Raw genomic sequence first — 16,560 nt, forward strand, 5'->3', positions numbered from 1 at the left:
GGTTGGGAATAATAGAATTTAATTTAAAAAAAGAAATTAAGAATATAAATTAAACCTTGTGAAATTTGTTTGCTGAATCTACTCCTTGTGTTTAAAAGTGCTTCAAGGAAGCAGTGTGACTGTATCTAACTTCTGAGAAGTCTAAGGTGGGCTGGGGGAGTTAACAGGATTCTGGGAGATTCATAGGAGTGTTGATGGCAGGTGCTGGAAGGTGGATGGAGAAAGTGGTATCCTGGAGTTTGGTGCTGAGTTCTTCCAGCTCTCCTCATCCCCTTCTATGCCATCCTTAGTCCAGTGCATGCTAGCACCCATGTACGTGTGTTCTCCCTTGCTTGTGCCCACATGTGTGTGTCTCTTTTCCTTCCTCCCTCCTTCCCTTTTTCTCTCTCCCAAGACTCCCAGGACACTTTCTCTATCAAGAATAAAACCAAAAACTATCTTGGGATGCCTCAATATCTTTCACTAATGTGATCCCCCTCCTCAAGTAAATTACCCCTGAACCCCAGAGCCTGGATTTATGATGCTGAGATCCCTTCCAGCCCTATCACTGTGCTCTTAAGAGGCTGAAAGCAGGATATTCCTACTCAAAGTATTTTCATCTAAAAAAAGACCAACATGAACAAACATGTAGGAACAGGAAGGTTCTTAGGCAAAGGGGCCACTGTCCTCTTAGCTTACATGCCACCAACTGCCACCTAATCCATCTAATGGGAAAGTTAGAGCCCAAGGTGAGGGTGCCGCAAAATCTATTCACCTCTACCTTTTTTGTAAAGCTGTCTGCTCATTATCCACAGCGGAGTCTTAACTTCCAATGCGCCACTAGTCCTGGAGAAACGTACAAGATAAAATACACAGGATTGCCAGGGAAGCCAGTTTTATTGAAATAAAGTTATCCAAAGAAGGAAAGTTATTAAAGTAGGAAACATTTAAATCTGTGCTAAAGATGTGCTTCATTATTAAATCACGGGATCTAGGAGTGGGTATAATAATTACCGTAACTTCCAAGTAGTGGTGCATATAACAATACTTTGAGGTATCTGTAACATGTGAATATCTGTGATTCCTGGGGATGACACAGTCACAGGTACCAGTACTTCTTGGTTTGCTATTTTCCTAATGGAAACAAATGTTAAGTTTCAGTTAGAGGTTGGTGGACACAGAAACTTCTTTTTCCCATCCAGATTCTCCAATTCCTGATTTCTATCCTCAGGCCCCTTTGGATTTGCAGAACTCCCAGTCCCCAGTAATGCAGGGTTTCCTAAGTTGTATTTGGTGGATGTGAAAGAAGGGCAAGGCTGAGAGCCCGACTGACTTGCAGATGGGCTGCTCAGGCAGGACCTCCAAGGACCTTTGCACATCAGTCAGTGCCCTGTGATCCTGAGCCTGGTCCTCATTTTCAAATGTGCAGAAACTCAGTTTGTATCCTTTCTTCCAGGGGCGTCCTGGCTTTGGGAGACTGATTCATAGAAACCAACATCATAAGGGACTTGTTGATTTTTTAAAAAATGACAAAGCCTGTGTCAGGTCCTTGATTCTTTTCTTCTTCTAGATCATTTAGGCCTTATCATTTAGGCCTCTCTCTGCTCATCAGTAAAACAAATTTTGAACAAGCATCTCAATACATGTGTATCATTTATCTCTAAAGTAGACACATTGTGGATATTTTTAATACAAATATATAAATAAGAGACATAAAGTAAAACTTTAAAAGGAAAATATGAATAAGATTAAACAGGTATTTCCCATATTTAAAAGATGACATATTTCTTTCTGTCCCAAGATACGGTAGAATACTTTCATTCTTTCTGTCTTCTTTTCCAATAATAGTTTTCTGAGTTGCTTGCAGCCTTCAGGATATCCTTCTCTTTGGTGCAGTGGTAAAACTGGATAAACATGATCAAGAGTCAAATTCTCTCTGACCTGCAGCTCTGTTCTCACACTCATGTGACACTGAGGCTCAGTCCAATGTGATGACATTAAGCTAAATATCCACTCAACACAAATGTTTGAACATGGAATACTTGGAATTTTACTTATTAGCAACGACAAGTTTTTAGATTTGTAGGAATTCATTTCTTCAAAAACGTCCACCCACTGTTTCCACAGGCTTGTTGTGACAGCCCAGCTGCTGACATCTGTAAATTCATCATATAACCACAGGATATTTTGGTCACTGCCTCTGAATCAGGAAAAGTGACTGTACTCAGTTTCATAAAATAATCAAAGCACAACCCAAAGGACAAGGCATGTCTGTTCAGGTAGGACACCCACCCTAATTCAGCAGCTGCTGTTGATACTTTTAACTGAAGGCTGATTTCATTTTCCCAGAAGACAACACTTTTTGGTTTGTTTGGAAGCACTCACCTCTCTCATTCTGAACTTGCCAGGTTCAGTCTCCAAATGTGCTTTCACATCCCCTTCTCCACTATGCCCAATCCCAAAGTCTTTCCCACACACTGTACAGGATACTCTGTGTGGATTATTTACCACCATCCACCCCTTTCGATCCAACTGTATGTGTCCTTCCATTTGCTGTTAACGTAAGAGTGAAAGTCAAGTTGCTCAGTTGTGTCTGACTCTTAGCAACCCCATGGACTGTAGCCTACCAGGCTTCTCTATCCATGGGATTTTCCAGGCAAGAATACTGGAGTGGGTTGCCAATTCCTTCTCCAGGAGATCTTCTCGACTGATACCCCACTCCAGTACTCTTGCCCGCAAAATCCCATGGATGGAGGAGCCTGGTGGGCTACAGTCCATGCGGTTGCTAAGAGTCGGACATGACTGAGCAACTTCACTTTCACTTTCATGCATTGGAGAAGGAAATGGCAACCCATTCCAGTGTTCTTGCCTGGAGAATCCCAGGGACGGGGGAGCCTGGTGGGCTGCCGTCTATGGGGTCGCACAGAGTCGGAAACGACTGAAGCGACTTAGCAGCAGCAGCTTCTGCATTATAGGCAGACGCTTTACCGTCTGAGCCACCAGGGACGCTAACGTAACACAGTTGTTTAGCCTTTTTTGCGTTGGTAGTATAATCGTCCTCATTTTCGTTATCTGACCTCTTAGAAAACATGGTCACAATACTCAGTGTTATTAAAAAAAAAAAAGTTAAAACTAGCACTCTCCTGATACAAAACATGACAGTTAATACACAGGCTGGGTGTCCAAGTTTATGTCACTAATGAACAATTTTCTGAAAAGGTCGGGTGAGACACATGGCCACAAGAAGTCTTACAAGGAAGTCATGAGCTTTGAATGTCTTACTAGAAATCCACGAGCTAAGGAGGGCTGGATCTCCCAAAGTTTTCACTGGAAGGATTACAAATAAAGCCACAATCCGCAGCAAAAGTCCATTCTCACCCTGAGGATGAAAGATTTCATTCTGGAAAGACAGCTACACCACCTCCTTACTGAGATCTCAACTCCACCGAGGCCCTAACAAAACTCAAGACCGCAGCCCCTCCAGGCTGGGAGGGGAAAAAAAGGGCAACCTGGCCGGGCCGGCGGTCACAACTGGAAGACACCCTCTTATCAAAGTGCTACCGTCTATCCCTGTCTTCCTCTGTGCTCAGATGTCGCTATCAGGAAACGTGGGCTTCCTGGGGCAGAGACTGCGGTCACAAGGTGAGTCCGTTCCCAGCTGGAGGGGAGAACGTGCGGGGGGATGGAGGTCTTGGCTGGGGCACTGCAGGACTTGGCTCAGCCCCAGTCCGAGTGCACACTTCACTCCCGGCCTCCTACCCTCTAGGCCAGGCGGCATGGGGACGATGCCCAAGGCCACCCAGGGACTCTCGAGTTTCCCAGCCCCTACCCGCGACCTGCTCGCTCTTGGAAGGTTCTCTGGAGGCCCCGTGCCTGTTCTCGGCTGGGCGCATCGTCTCCACAGGCTGCTCGCCCTGACCTGCTTCTGACCCCCATGGCAGATCCAGCTGTACCCTCCCCGGCGAGGACGCCGCGGAGCCCGCTCGTGGGCACCGGTCACAGGCCAGACCATAGTCGGGACCTTCTCCTTTGGTCGTGAGCGACCGGCAGACCGCTTATACGGCCGAGATGGGCGGGCCCATAGCGCCTAACTCGCATGCTCATTGGTCGAGCTCATCCGACACTCAGTCGTGCGCTGGCGTCCCATTGGCTCCAACGGCGCCTCTATAAATCCGGGGAAGTTCGGTATCTGAGAAAGCTGAGCGGTCAACACGCGTCAGAGGGTTCTCGGGGCGGGTCAGAAGGTTCTCAGAGCGCGTCGGAGGGTTCCCGAGGCCGGTGAAGCCGGCGAAGGTCGCCTCTGCCAGCCGACGCCTCAACCGGGCGATAGCCTCAGGCTTCACGGAAGTGAAAGCGAGCCAAGAGTAAGACGAAAACCAGTACAAATAAATCCCCAAGTCAAAACAGCTACAGTCGAATTCAAGGAAAGCAAAGGTAAAAGAGAAAAGTACAATTAAGCCAGACTCTTTTTTTTTTTTTGCATAGGCAAAGTAAACCGATGAATTTCAGGGCATTGAATTCTAGAAAAGATAAAATGGGAATCTTAACTTCAATTTTAGGATTTCTATTTTATTTATTTAGGATTTCTATTTATTTAGGATTTCTATTTTATTTATTTCTATTTATTTATATATTTATTATAGAAGTTTTAGGATTTATATTTTTTACCGATTTCTATTTAGAACTTGATGACCAACCTAGATAGCATATTCAAAAGCAGAGACATTACTTTGCCGACTAAGGTCCGTCTAGTCAAGGCTATGGTTTTTCCTGTGGTCATGTATGGATGTGAGAGCTGGACTGTGAAGAAGGCTGAGCGCCAAAGAATTGATGCTTTTGAACTGTGGTGTTGGAGAAGACTCTTGAGAGTCCCTTGGACTGCAAGGAGATCCAACCAATCCATTCTGAAAGAGATCAGCCCTGAGATTTCTTTGGAAGGAATGATGCTAAAGCTGAAGCTCCAGTACTTTGGCCACCTCATGCGAAGAGGTGACTCATTGGAAAAGACCCTGATGCTGGGAGGGATTGGGGGCAGGAGGAGAAGGGGACGACAGAGGATGAGATGGCTGGATGCCATCACTGACTCAATGGACATGGGTTTGAGTGAACTCTGGGAGTTGGTGATGGACAGGGAGGCCTCGCGTGCTGCGATTCATGGGGTCGCAAAGAGTCAGACACGACTGAGCGACTGAACTGAACTGAAGCGCAAGTTCACGGTCAGTGAGTCGAGTTTCTTGTTTGGGTGCCTTACCTACGAAAGGCGGCAGGGGGCACTAGATGCTCTCGTTTCGCTCAGGTAGCCGGGACTTTTTAAACCTTGATAGACTGACGAACGGTCTGACACCAAATAATTTGCTCAGAAAAACAGATCGGTGGTCTGCGTAAAAGAATGTACAAAAAAAGTAATGCTTTCTGCACTACGACCTGTAGACTAAGGAGTACAGGTTCTTGAAATATTGTGGCGAGGGGAAGGGTCAGTTCCAGGATATAAGGGGAAATTTTAAGGTGGGCTCTGAAAGAGGCAGGCGGTGGAGAATGAGCAAGGTACCTCTGACTCGTTTACCTAAGCCTGCCTTCTAGACTCATTTTGAACTTTTGCCTAGAACAGGGGACTTTCCGTGCTAAGACCAGGACTGAGAGGTTTCCTGGAATAATTGTAAACAATAATGATAACAACTAACATTTAATGAGTCTAGTGGGCCGGCCACCTTCTAAGCATTTAATCCTCTCAGTAACCGTCTAAGATAGATACTAAGTCATCCCCATTCTACAGAAGAGGAAACTGAGGCAGCTTGCCAGAGCTCATGCTGACAGCTGAGAAGTGTCAGATCCAGGTTAAAGACGAGTGTGTATACCGGCTCTGCAGTCGTCGTGCGTGGACTCCGATCATGGCTCCACTGCATATTTTATTAATACAGGAAAGCACATAATATTTTGACTGGTACAGAGGAAATACTCAATAGTGTTTGCTATTACTATTAAAAGAGTGGTCCTTGCTCTCCAAGGCTTTAAAATCTACTTTCAGTGGTCCTTAGGACATGTAAGGCAGTAGAGATGTCTCTGATGGGTGACTGGGACAGAGAATAGATGCATGGAAGTGAGTGGAGGAGGAAAACAGCTGTGAAACAAGAGTGGTCAGGTCTGGCTCGCAGATCACTGAATGCTTAAATGAGTAGCCTACATATCATCATCAGAAAGTAGTCTCAGATCCCGAATGGCTTGAGCTGATCACTGTAGTCTCTGTATTTAGATACCATATGCGTGTGCATGTTTAATCAAAACTGTAGTCAGGACTTTCCTGGAGGTTCAGTGGTTAAGACTCTGTGCTCCCAAAGCAAGGGGCAGGGGTTCTATCTCTGGTCGGCGAACTAAGATCCCGCAAGCCACACGGTGAGGCCAAAAGAAAAATGTAGTCAGTTTTTATTAGTCACTGAAATTGTCCTAAGGAATGTTAGGGTATCTACTCTTCTAGCTGGAGGAAGCATTTATTAAGTTTTCAGAGAAAACATTTATTAATTTCACAAATAATTATCTGTTAGATGTTATATGGTCAGGCCATTTCGGATGGCTGTTCTCTTGCTCTTTGTACATCCCCTGCTCCACCAGCCCCTACTTCACTCACATAAATACTCAGTCCTCTTAATTATAGGGCTTAATTAGTCCCTGGCAACAGACATCAATTCTCCCTGTAAATGATAGCCTCCTCCTCCCCTGAGTAGCAAAGGCTCTTGCCGTGTCCTGTCCACTGGTTGTGTTGAGTTGTCGCTCCAGGACCCTTTGTAGGATTCCCTTGTCCAATAATCCACCCCTGTCTCTGTCGCTGTCTCCAGGCAGTTTCTTTGGTCTCGAGGCTGGACAACTACAAGGCTTGCAGACCTGTGGGATGCCCCGCAACAGATGTCAAGCCCTGGAATAGGAGTCTGAGAATAGGATTCAGAGTTAGAGACTGACTCTGGAGTGAGGGGACTGGGAAGGGATATTATAATTGAAACCTGAAGTCTGAGAGGGAGCCAGCAGCAAGGAGTCAGGGGGGTCCTCATTGCAGGCAGCAGGAATGGCCTGAGCAAAGGCCCTTGCAGGGGGGCTGGATGGGAAGGGCTCCATGCCTGGTGAGACCCAAAGGAGGGTGAGAGTAGAGAATAGTGAATTAGAGGCAGAGTAAATTGGTGCAGCAACAAGCAGTGTTCCTAAAGAGCTGGGCTGAGTATGGGTTTCCTGCCTCTGAGTCTTTTATTTAAATTGTCTTGACTGCAGCCTCCAGGTGTTGCTGAAGGGAAATTTCCATTATGGGGTGAGAGGTAACCTTGTGCATTGCTTTGTTTCCATTGGTTGTTCTTAACTGAGTTGAATGCTCTGCATCTGTGTATGCTTAAATCCACAAGTGCCTCTGTTTCAGAGGAGATGACTCCTGACCTGTCCTGCTTAGCAGTAAAAGAATAGTAAAATGGATTTACATTCATTCACTAGCATCTCTGTCTAACTTCATCTTTCCCTAAAGATTTCTTGGAATAAAAAAATAAATATTAAAGATAGCTCATTTTTCCTATTCTGTGGGTCTCCATGGAGCCAATTCTGTACTAGTAGTGTAAAAATCAAACAGATGTGAGAAAGAAGACTTGATGTACAGAGTTAATTTGTGTTTCTTCTTCAGATCTCTGAGCAAGCAACCCTTAATGCAATAAAAATGGCATCTTTGAGGAAAAGCAGATTATCTTATCCGATAAGGCTGCCTTTTCTCATTACTTCAATGTTGCTCTGATCATGCATTTTAAACAGTGTTTTTAATTTAAAAGAAAAAGTCCCAAGAGAAGACTTCAGTCAAAAAAGAAGGCATGATAACATTTGGAAGCATGCAACGGAGAAACATTCTGAAAATCCACTCATCAGTCTAATAGGACTCACTGTAAAGGTGAAATTGGGTCCAAACTTAAAGAAAGGAAAGTTTCAGCTTCTTTCTGTCCTTTCGTCTTATACTTCATACCAATTATTAGAGCAAGTTTAAGCAGCATCTCTAATAAATGTCATGGAAAAAAGGGAAGTGAATATTAGTTTCTGAAATTCCGACCAGGTGTGGATGGATAGTTAATTTTAAAACAACCACACACCTGGGGAGGCCCTGGAACTTCTATGAGCGTTTATATAACTCACTTCTCAGGCTGGATTTAATAAAGATCATTGGGATAAAGATGGATAGGAAGAAACTGAACTATTTATGAAATTTTTTTTGTCAGTTAATACAAATAGTAAAGTGGTTAATAATGCTGGTGTGGAGGCTGGAGTTTTCAGTTAGGGAAAACTCAGTGCTAGGAGCCTACGAGATGAATAAGAAACAGTCAGGGCTTCTCCCTCAAATTGTCTGGGGCTGTGCCCAAAATGTAATAGGATGCTTCCACCATTCCCTTTTGCAAAGATGCCTCTAACAGAACTTTAAGAAAACTGTTTGTTTTTTCTCATTCTTCTTAGATTATCTCCTTAGAGGCTTCTGAATTGCTCAATTCAGTGGTCCCCAAATTTGCTGCCCACTGGAATCACCTGGCCATCTTTAAAAACTGCTGATGCCTGGCTCCCATCTCTCAGTATTGTAATTTACCAGGTATGGACTGCAACCCAGGCATGGGGAGTGGTTTTGTTAATCTTTTTATATATAGGTTTACAGATGATTGTAAGAACTAATACAGAGAGATTCCGTATACTGTTTACCCCTGCATGGTAACACCTTCAAAAATGGTAATACAGTATCACAGCCACATTATTGACATTGATATATGCAAGATCTGGAACATTTCCATCATCACCAAGATCCTTCCCTCTTGTTGGGCTTTTATAACCACACCTACCTCCCCGCCCACTCCAGCCCCATCCTTTTTTTTTTGGCTTTTTAAAGTAGAAGAATTTTAATCTCACAGTACAGCACCTTGCAAAGTACAGGAGGCACACAGGGACTGGCATCAAGTGAACAGGCAAGAAGAGTTACTGACTGGAGGAAGAAGGGGAGGTGGGAGATGGTAGAGCTGAAGGGTCATCAGCAATAGGAGACGGAGGGCAAGCTGCAGTTTCACTCATGCCTGACGTCCAACCCCATCCTTAACCTCTTGGCAACCACTAATCTATTCTCCATTTCAATAATTGGTCATCTTAACAATGTAAGTGTAATCATGCAATGTGTAATCTTTGGGAACTAGCTTTTTTCATGCAGCATAATTCTCTGGAGATTCATCCAGGCTGTTGCAGGTGTCAATATTTAGTTTGTACCACAATTTGTTTTACCATCTGGAGTGTTACCAGATTTTGACTATTAGGAATAAACTCCTATAAACATTGATGTACGTATTTTTGTGTAAACATACATTGTCATTTCTCTGGGATAAATGTCCAGCAGTAGAATTGTTGAGTTGTATGGTTAGTGCATGTTTAGTTTTTAAAGAAAATGCTGAACTATTTTCCAGAGGGGCTGTACCGTTTTTGCATTCGTAAAAATGCAAAAAATCACACACAGCAACGTGTGAGTGATTCAGTTTCTCTGCATCCTCACCAGCATTTGGTGTTGTCAGTCTCTTCTGTTTTAGTGTATTGATAGCACATTGTGGTTTTAACTTGCATTTTCCTAATGGCTAAGTAAACACCTTTTATTTTGCCTTTCATGTGCTTCTCTTTTCTCTTTTTTGCTTCTCTTCTTTTCACAGCTATTTGTAAGGCCTCCTCAGCCATTTTGCTTTTTTGCATTTCTTTTTCTTGGAGATGGTCTTGCTCCCTGTTTCCTGTACAATGTCATGAACCTCTGTCCATAGTTCATCAGGCACTCTATCAGATCTAGTCCCTTAAATCTATTTCTCACTTCCACTGTATAATCATTAGGGATTTGATTTGGCTCATACCTGAATTGTCTAGTGGTTTTCCCTACTTTCTTTTATTTAAGTCTGAATTTGGCAATAAAGAGTTCATGATCTGAGCCACAGTCGGCTCCTGGTCTTGTTTTTGCTGACTGTATACAGCTTCTCCATCTTTGGCTGCAAAGAATATAATCAATCCGATTTCAGTGTTGACCATCTGGTGATGTCCATGTGTAGAGTCTTCTCTTGTGTTGTTGGAAGAGGGTGTTTGTTATGACCAGTGCATTCTCTTGGCAAAATTCTATTAGCCTTTGCCCTGCTTCATTCTGTACTCCAAGGCCAAATTTGCCTGTTACTCCAGGTGTTTCCAAATAAATAGAGAAACAGTGGAAAAAGTGGCAGACTTTATTTTTTGGGGCTCCAAAATCGCTGCAGATGGTGACTGCAGCCATGAAATTAAAAGATGCTTTCTCCTTGGAAGAAAAGTTATGACCAACCTAGACAGCATATTAAAAAGCAGAGACATTACTTTGCCAACAAAGGTCCATCTATCAAGGCTATGGTTTTTCCAGTAGTCATGAATGGATGTGAGAGTTGGACTATAAAGAAAGCTGAGCGCCAAAGAATTGATGCTTTTGAACTGTGGTGTTGGAGAAGACTCTTGAGAGTCCCTTGGACTGCAAGAAGATCCAACCAGTCCATCCCAAAGGAAATCAGTCCTGAATATTCATTGAAAGGACTGATGCTGAAGCTAAAACTCCAATATTTTGGCCACCTGATGCGCAGAGCTGACTCACTGGAAAAGACCCTGATGCTGGGAAAGATTGAAGGCAGGAGGAGAAGGGGACGACAGAGGATGAGATGGTTGGATGCCATCACTGACTCGATGGACATAAGTTTGAGTAAACTCCAGGAGTTGGTGATGGACAAGGAGGCCTGGTGTGTTGCAGTCCATGGGGTCGCAAAGAGTCAGACACAACTGAGCAACTGAACTGAACTTCATGTGCTTATTTGCCACCATTTGGTGAAGAAATGTCTATTCATGTCTTTGCCCATTTTCTAGTTGAATGACATTTTTTTACTTTTGAGTTTGAGAGTTCTCTATATATTCTGGATACTAGTCCTTTGTCACATTTGTGGTTTGCAAATGTTTTCTCCCATGTGGAATTTGTCTTTTCATACTTCTGATAGAGTTTTTCCATACAGAGCAAAAGTTTAATTTTGATGCAGTCCAGTTTAATATTTTTTCATGGATTAAGCTTGACATTACTCAAGGACTGTTTAGCATTATCCACTAAACACATTGCATCAAAGAATGCTGAGTCCCTCACTGCAAAAAGCTTTCATGTTAAAAACTTTCCATCTAGATGAAGATATTTCCCTTCTCTTTCTCGTTTAGGTGTGTTGACTTTTAAAGGATGTTTGTGGTTTCAGAGAAACCCCAGGACATACAGAGAAACTTGAAATTTCCAAGGATGTGAACTGCAAGACAACTATTGCTTATCAGATCTTGTCCTTGACATTATGGACAAGCTTCTTTCAAAGAAAGCTCTTTACCCATGGGGATAAGGGAGTTGATGGATATAAGAATCATTTCTGGACTGTCACACACAGGCCATACAACCTCACCAAATAAATAGTTCTTTGTATAAAGAAAAAAGGAAGTGTTGTCATGATGAGAAGAGGACAGGAAAAGGCTCAGATGTCCCAAATGGAATTACAACTCATTCATTTGAATGGAATATTTGAAAAATAAAATAGGGGGATTTAAGCACAGTCCATGGGGATTATAAATTATAGGCAATGTGTTTCTTATTTAGAATGTTTAGGGAGGAAGAGCTTTTGTATAGTCAGGGTCATGAGTTTCCAGTTACTAGAGATTTTCAAGCAGGCCCTGGACCACCACATTAGCAGGGGTGTTGAAGAGATGAGTCAGGCAGTAGAAAGGTAAACAAGGTGAACTCTGAGAGCCTATGCAGTCCTGGTGTTTCTGGCAACATCTCCTTTCTCCAAGGGAAGATGCAGAATTATCCTGGAAAGCAAGAGTATAGGCAGGACTGATCCCAAGAAATTTAGGCAAAGCACCAGGAAGAAGCCAGATAACTGGAAGAGAGCCTTCTCTAGATTAAGTTTTATTTATGGAGCTGGAAAAGACTTTAGGGGGTGGCTGTCTTGCTCTTGATAAAGAAATGGAGAAACTGTATCAGTCAGATAGGCTAGACTATAATGCATTAATAAACTATGAAATCTCAGTGGCTTAACAGAAGAAAAGTTGATTGGTCCCTTGTGCAAACTCCTTTATGGATGTTTCTGATCAGGCATTCTCCTCCAAGTGATGATTGAGTGATACAGGTTCCTTCTATCTTGTTTCATGTCCCCTCAACGCATGGCCTGAAAAGTCCACGGGAAAGGAGAAGAGAATTCAGGAAAGGCACCTGGCTACTTTAGACATTCAAGGCCTGAGTATTTCATGAATCACTTCCCCTCAGATCCTTCAAGCAGAATGGATCCTGCAGCCAACCCAATTGCAAAAGAGGCTGGGAAACAGAGGACCACACTAATATCGGTCACACACCTATAGTTTTTTCCCACAAAAAGCTGAGATGCAGAGGGATGCCATGATTTCATTATGATCATTGTGTTAACGTTGACAGAATTAAGATCAGATTCTAGATATGATGATTTATCAGGTTAAGTGCAGTATATGGTAAAGACTTCCATGGCTGGATTCTGGGCATCCCACTTGGCAGCTAGAACCTCAACAAAACAAAACTTTTATAGTGCCTCATCCCACTAGACCTTATTATATCTTTGCTCCTGAAGCCCCTTACTTAGGTGTGAATACCTTCTGCTTCTTTACCTACGTTCTCTTTGCCTACTTATTCTTTTTTTTTTTTTTTTTGCCTACTTATTCTTTAAGACTTAAGCATCTGTGCTTCTAGGATGGTGATCCTAGTCTCCGAATGCCCTCCTCTCCAGATTGAGTTAGGTGTCCTGTGCATCCACATTACCTGTCCTGACATCAACCCTGAATATTCACTGGAAGGACTGGTGCTGAAGCTGAAGCACCAATACTGTGGCCACCTGATGTGAAGAGCCGACTCATTGGAAAAGACCCTGATGTTGGGAAAGATTGAGGGCAGGAGAAGAAGGGGGCGACAGAGGATGAGATGGTTGGATGGCAGCACCAACTCAATGGACATGAATTTGAGCAAAATAGTGAAGAACAGGGAAGCCCAGCGTGCTGCAATTCATGGGGTTGCAAAAAGTCAGACACGACTTAGTGACTGAACAGAAACAAAAAAAAAAATCATAGGTGGTAAATGTTATGTTATTATCCATTTTTTATTCTATTTCCAACCCTAGATTGTTAGCTTGTTATAGACAAATGACATTATTAAAATTTTTTACATTGTAATAATTAAAATTTTTTGACATACAGCAAATCTGACTTTTTGTATACAGTTTATGAAGTTTGACAATTGTGTATATTTTTTGAGTTAAGATTTTCCTGGTTCTTGATAGGCTGAATAATTTGAATAATGGTATCCTGGACATTTGGAAATGATATTATAAGACTCTGAGCCTTGTTTGAATCCTGTAAAATGTTACCATTTCTGTTTTAGCAGGCAATCAACTTAGCTGATTTCAGTCTGCAAGGTCTGACCAACTTGCTGTAGATGATGTTTTCAGTATTGGTTCTGTTTTCAAAGTCTTTGCCGCGCTCTTCTGATTCACTGTGTACGCCACCTAGTGGCCAATCTGACCATGGGCTGTGATCTCACCCGTGGTAGGTTTCTCAGTCCCTCACTGACTCTTCAGCGTCAGATTCACACATACACAGCTAGAGAATAAGCCCAGTCTTAAACAGCTTGAGCAGCGCTTCATCTGCCTCCTCTCTGAGATCTTCTGAGATCTCCCTGGCGCTCTCTGATTCCCTGGAGCGTCCCTTTTTGACCCTCGTCTGCTGTGTGTTTCCCATAACTGCACCCATGTTTGGAGCTGTTAGGGTCACTCAGGGCAAATGAGATAGAACCCCACCACCAATTTTTTTGTTTTGGATATTAAGATAAATGATACCACACATACAGCTAGATGCAACTAGGAGGCATGAAAGGGGTTAATACATTCTGGAGAGAGCAGGGAGAGCTCTCAGTCTGGCCTGAAAATGGCTTAAGAACCAGGTGAGGAGACTGGCTTGGTGTTTGTGATGCTGGGGTCTGATGCTGGGGTGAGTTCTTGGGAGCTGGAGCTCCATAGTGTGAATTGCCTGCTAGTTACAAAGGAGTATCTGAGCTTTCTAGCAGTTTTGCCCAGGTGTAGGGCAGAAAGGGAAGAGGGTATGGTGAGGCGTGAGAGCTATGAGCATTCGAACTTCAAAAACAGAATCAGATCCATCATTGTAAGGACCAGAAGATAGAAAAAAAAAAGTAATAGGATTTGTGCTATTCGCTTGGGCCGCTTCTTCCAATCAGAGAGGAGGATTCCGCTCCCTCAGAGTTTTTAGGCGCCTGTGGGCTGTTGCAGGCTGGATCATGTGAGAGATTAAGGAAAAGCAAAGGAAGGAAAAAGAAAAGCGGGGAATTTTCTCTGTTCTCTCTGAATGTCAGGAAACCCTTTGCCATTCCTCACGTCAGAATTCATATGGTGTCTTCTGGAGCCTTCCTTTCGCATCCTTGCCAAGGCTCCCCTCCAGGTCTGAGGCTGCCTTGGGACCAGGCCAGGGCATATCAGTGGGAAAAAAGTGTCAGGTTCACCACCCATTCAGTGGTAGTTCAAAATTGGGTCTTTTCTCTAGTCAACCTAATACTGTTTACTTTTCATGGTGAATACTTGCTCCATGTATTCTGTCCAGGTTTTACAGCTGCATTCAGTGGGAGACACAAGGCTACCTACCCCATCTTACATAGAACTGGAATCTATCTAATTTCATTTTACTCACCTAGGCCTAGCACAAGAAGGGACTTACCTGATGTCCAGTGAATGAACAAAGTGAATGGATGAATGAACGAGTGTACAAATCAGTTATTTATTTATGAATAACACAGAAATACTCATGTTTCCAAAGAACAAATTTCTGATGACCATCAGTCAGTTCTCTCTCTTCTCTTCCTGGGAGTGTGAGGTATACAGAACAGTTCTAGCCTGTTTATGAAAAATAATTTTTCTTGTTGACTATTAAAATCAGATAAGTATTTCAAAAACTGAAGTTGCTGTGTCCCTAGAAACGATTTGGACTGCACAGATTTCGATGAACTTTCTTAAACTCTGTTACTTGTTCTAATATTAAAAGAAAAAGAAAAATTGACAAAGGACTTTCTTTAGTTGCATGTGTTTACAGCCTACTTACTACCCAAACAAGCTAAAGAGCTCTACAGAGCTCTGTTGCCCATTCATCTGTCTGCATATAAATTATTGGATCTATTTACAGTCCAAATGCTAGAAACCCCCAAGTACTTGAATAGCAGGCTCTTGTATTTCTGTCTCTTTAATCCTAGGCTGATCTGACCATTGCCAGCAATAGAATTTAGCTGGTGAGTCCAACATGAAATCAACTCGGGCTCATCTTTTCCATTCTTGAAGTTGGCTTTGACAGGGACCACAGGAGTCAATGGGACCTCTGTGTGTGGATGGGATTCCCAGGAGAGTCAGGAAGGGATGGATGATTCTTGAGATAAAACATCCCAAAGGGACTCCACTTCCCTTTTAATTTTGTGTCCATGTGAGGAATTTTGAAAACCAATGCTGCTGAAGACAAAATTCCCATCATGAGCTAAACAGGCTCCCTGACAGAGAGGAAACACAAGCTTCTGAGAACCAGGGTCCAATTCTCTTTACATAGAGGCCACACCGGTGAAGAAGGGCACCTAGCCAAGTAGGGTGCATGTTCTTTCAAATGGGACGGGGGCCTTGACCCCCTTCTGAAGAACCTTTTTCCACTCTGATTCCATAAGAACAAGTCAGTAATCTGCTCTGAGAGATCAAATGCCATTTCTCTCTGAGTCTGCTTGTCTCTGCTCCCTTTTTGTTCTGTGTAGCTGCTTCAGCTTTCTGAATGGCTTTTTCTGTCCTAGTTTATCACAGGTTTGAGTTGCATCCCTATCGGGAGTTCTCTCTTATGGTAGGTTTGGCACCAAATGGAGAAGTTGAAACCCTCCCTAAGGCAGATCCAGTTCCAGGGAACCCCAGGGAACCATCCGTGCACTTTGGGTGCAGTGGTTTTGGTTTTATCTGAGTTTTGTCTCATTTGCTGCAACCTGGAACATACTTGATTATGTAAGAAGTTTTACAGACATGGGTCTAGTCTGGCCACAGAATCCACTCCCTGCCCTCACCCTGCAATCTCAAGAACCCAGCAACCTGCTGGGGTGCATCCTCTGGGTCAGCTGCCATCTAATCCAAGTTGACAACTTGAGAAGGGCTCCTGCAGGTGGACTTTCTACCTTTGAAGACTCAGGCCCCGTGGGGGACCACCTTGCTGCCGCATCTTTCCGGTTGCTCCCTGGGAATGTTTGTTCTTTCAGTTACATCTGGATCCAGCTAATAAAAACAGAATGTGACAGGTAGTCTATGTCGGGGATTTTTCTTCCTTTATTCCTCCTCTCCTCCAAAAGGCAGAGAAAGGCTAATCATAAATTAGCCTTCACCACAGGTATTGTGTGTCCTTCCAGTTTCCTCTTGTTTTCAGAGGTTTTCTCCCTCTTGTAAAAATGCACAAGGAAAGCATGCTTGTTACAGAAAAAGTTGGTAA

Source organism: Budorcas taxicolor, chromosome 11 (assembly GCF_023091745.1).
Source record: "Budorcas taxicolor isolate Tak-1 chromosome 11, Takin1.1, whole genome shotgun sequence".
Lineage (NCBI taxonomy): Eukaryota > Metazoa > Chordata > Mammalia > Artiodactyla > Bovidae > Budorcas > Budorcas taxicolor.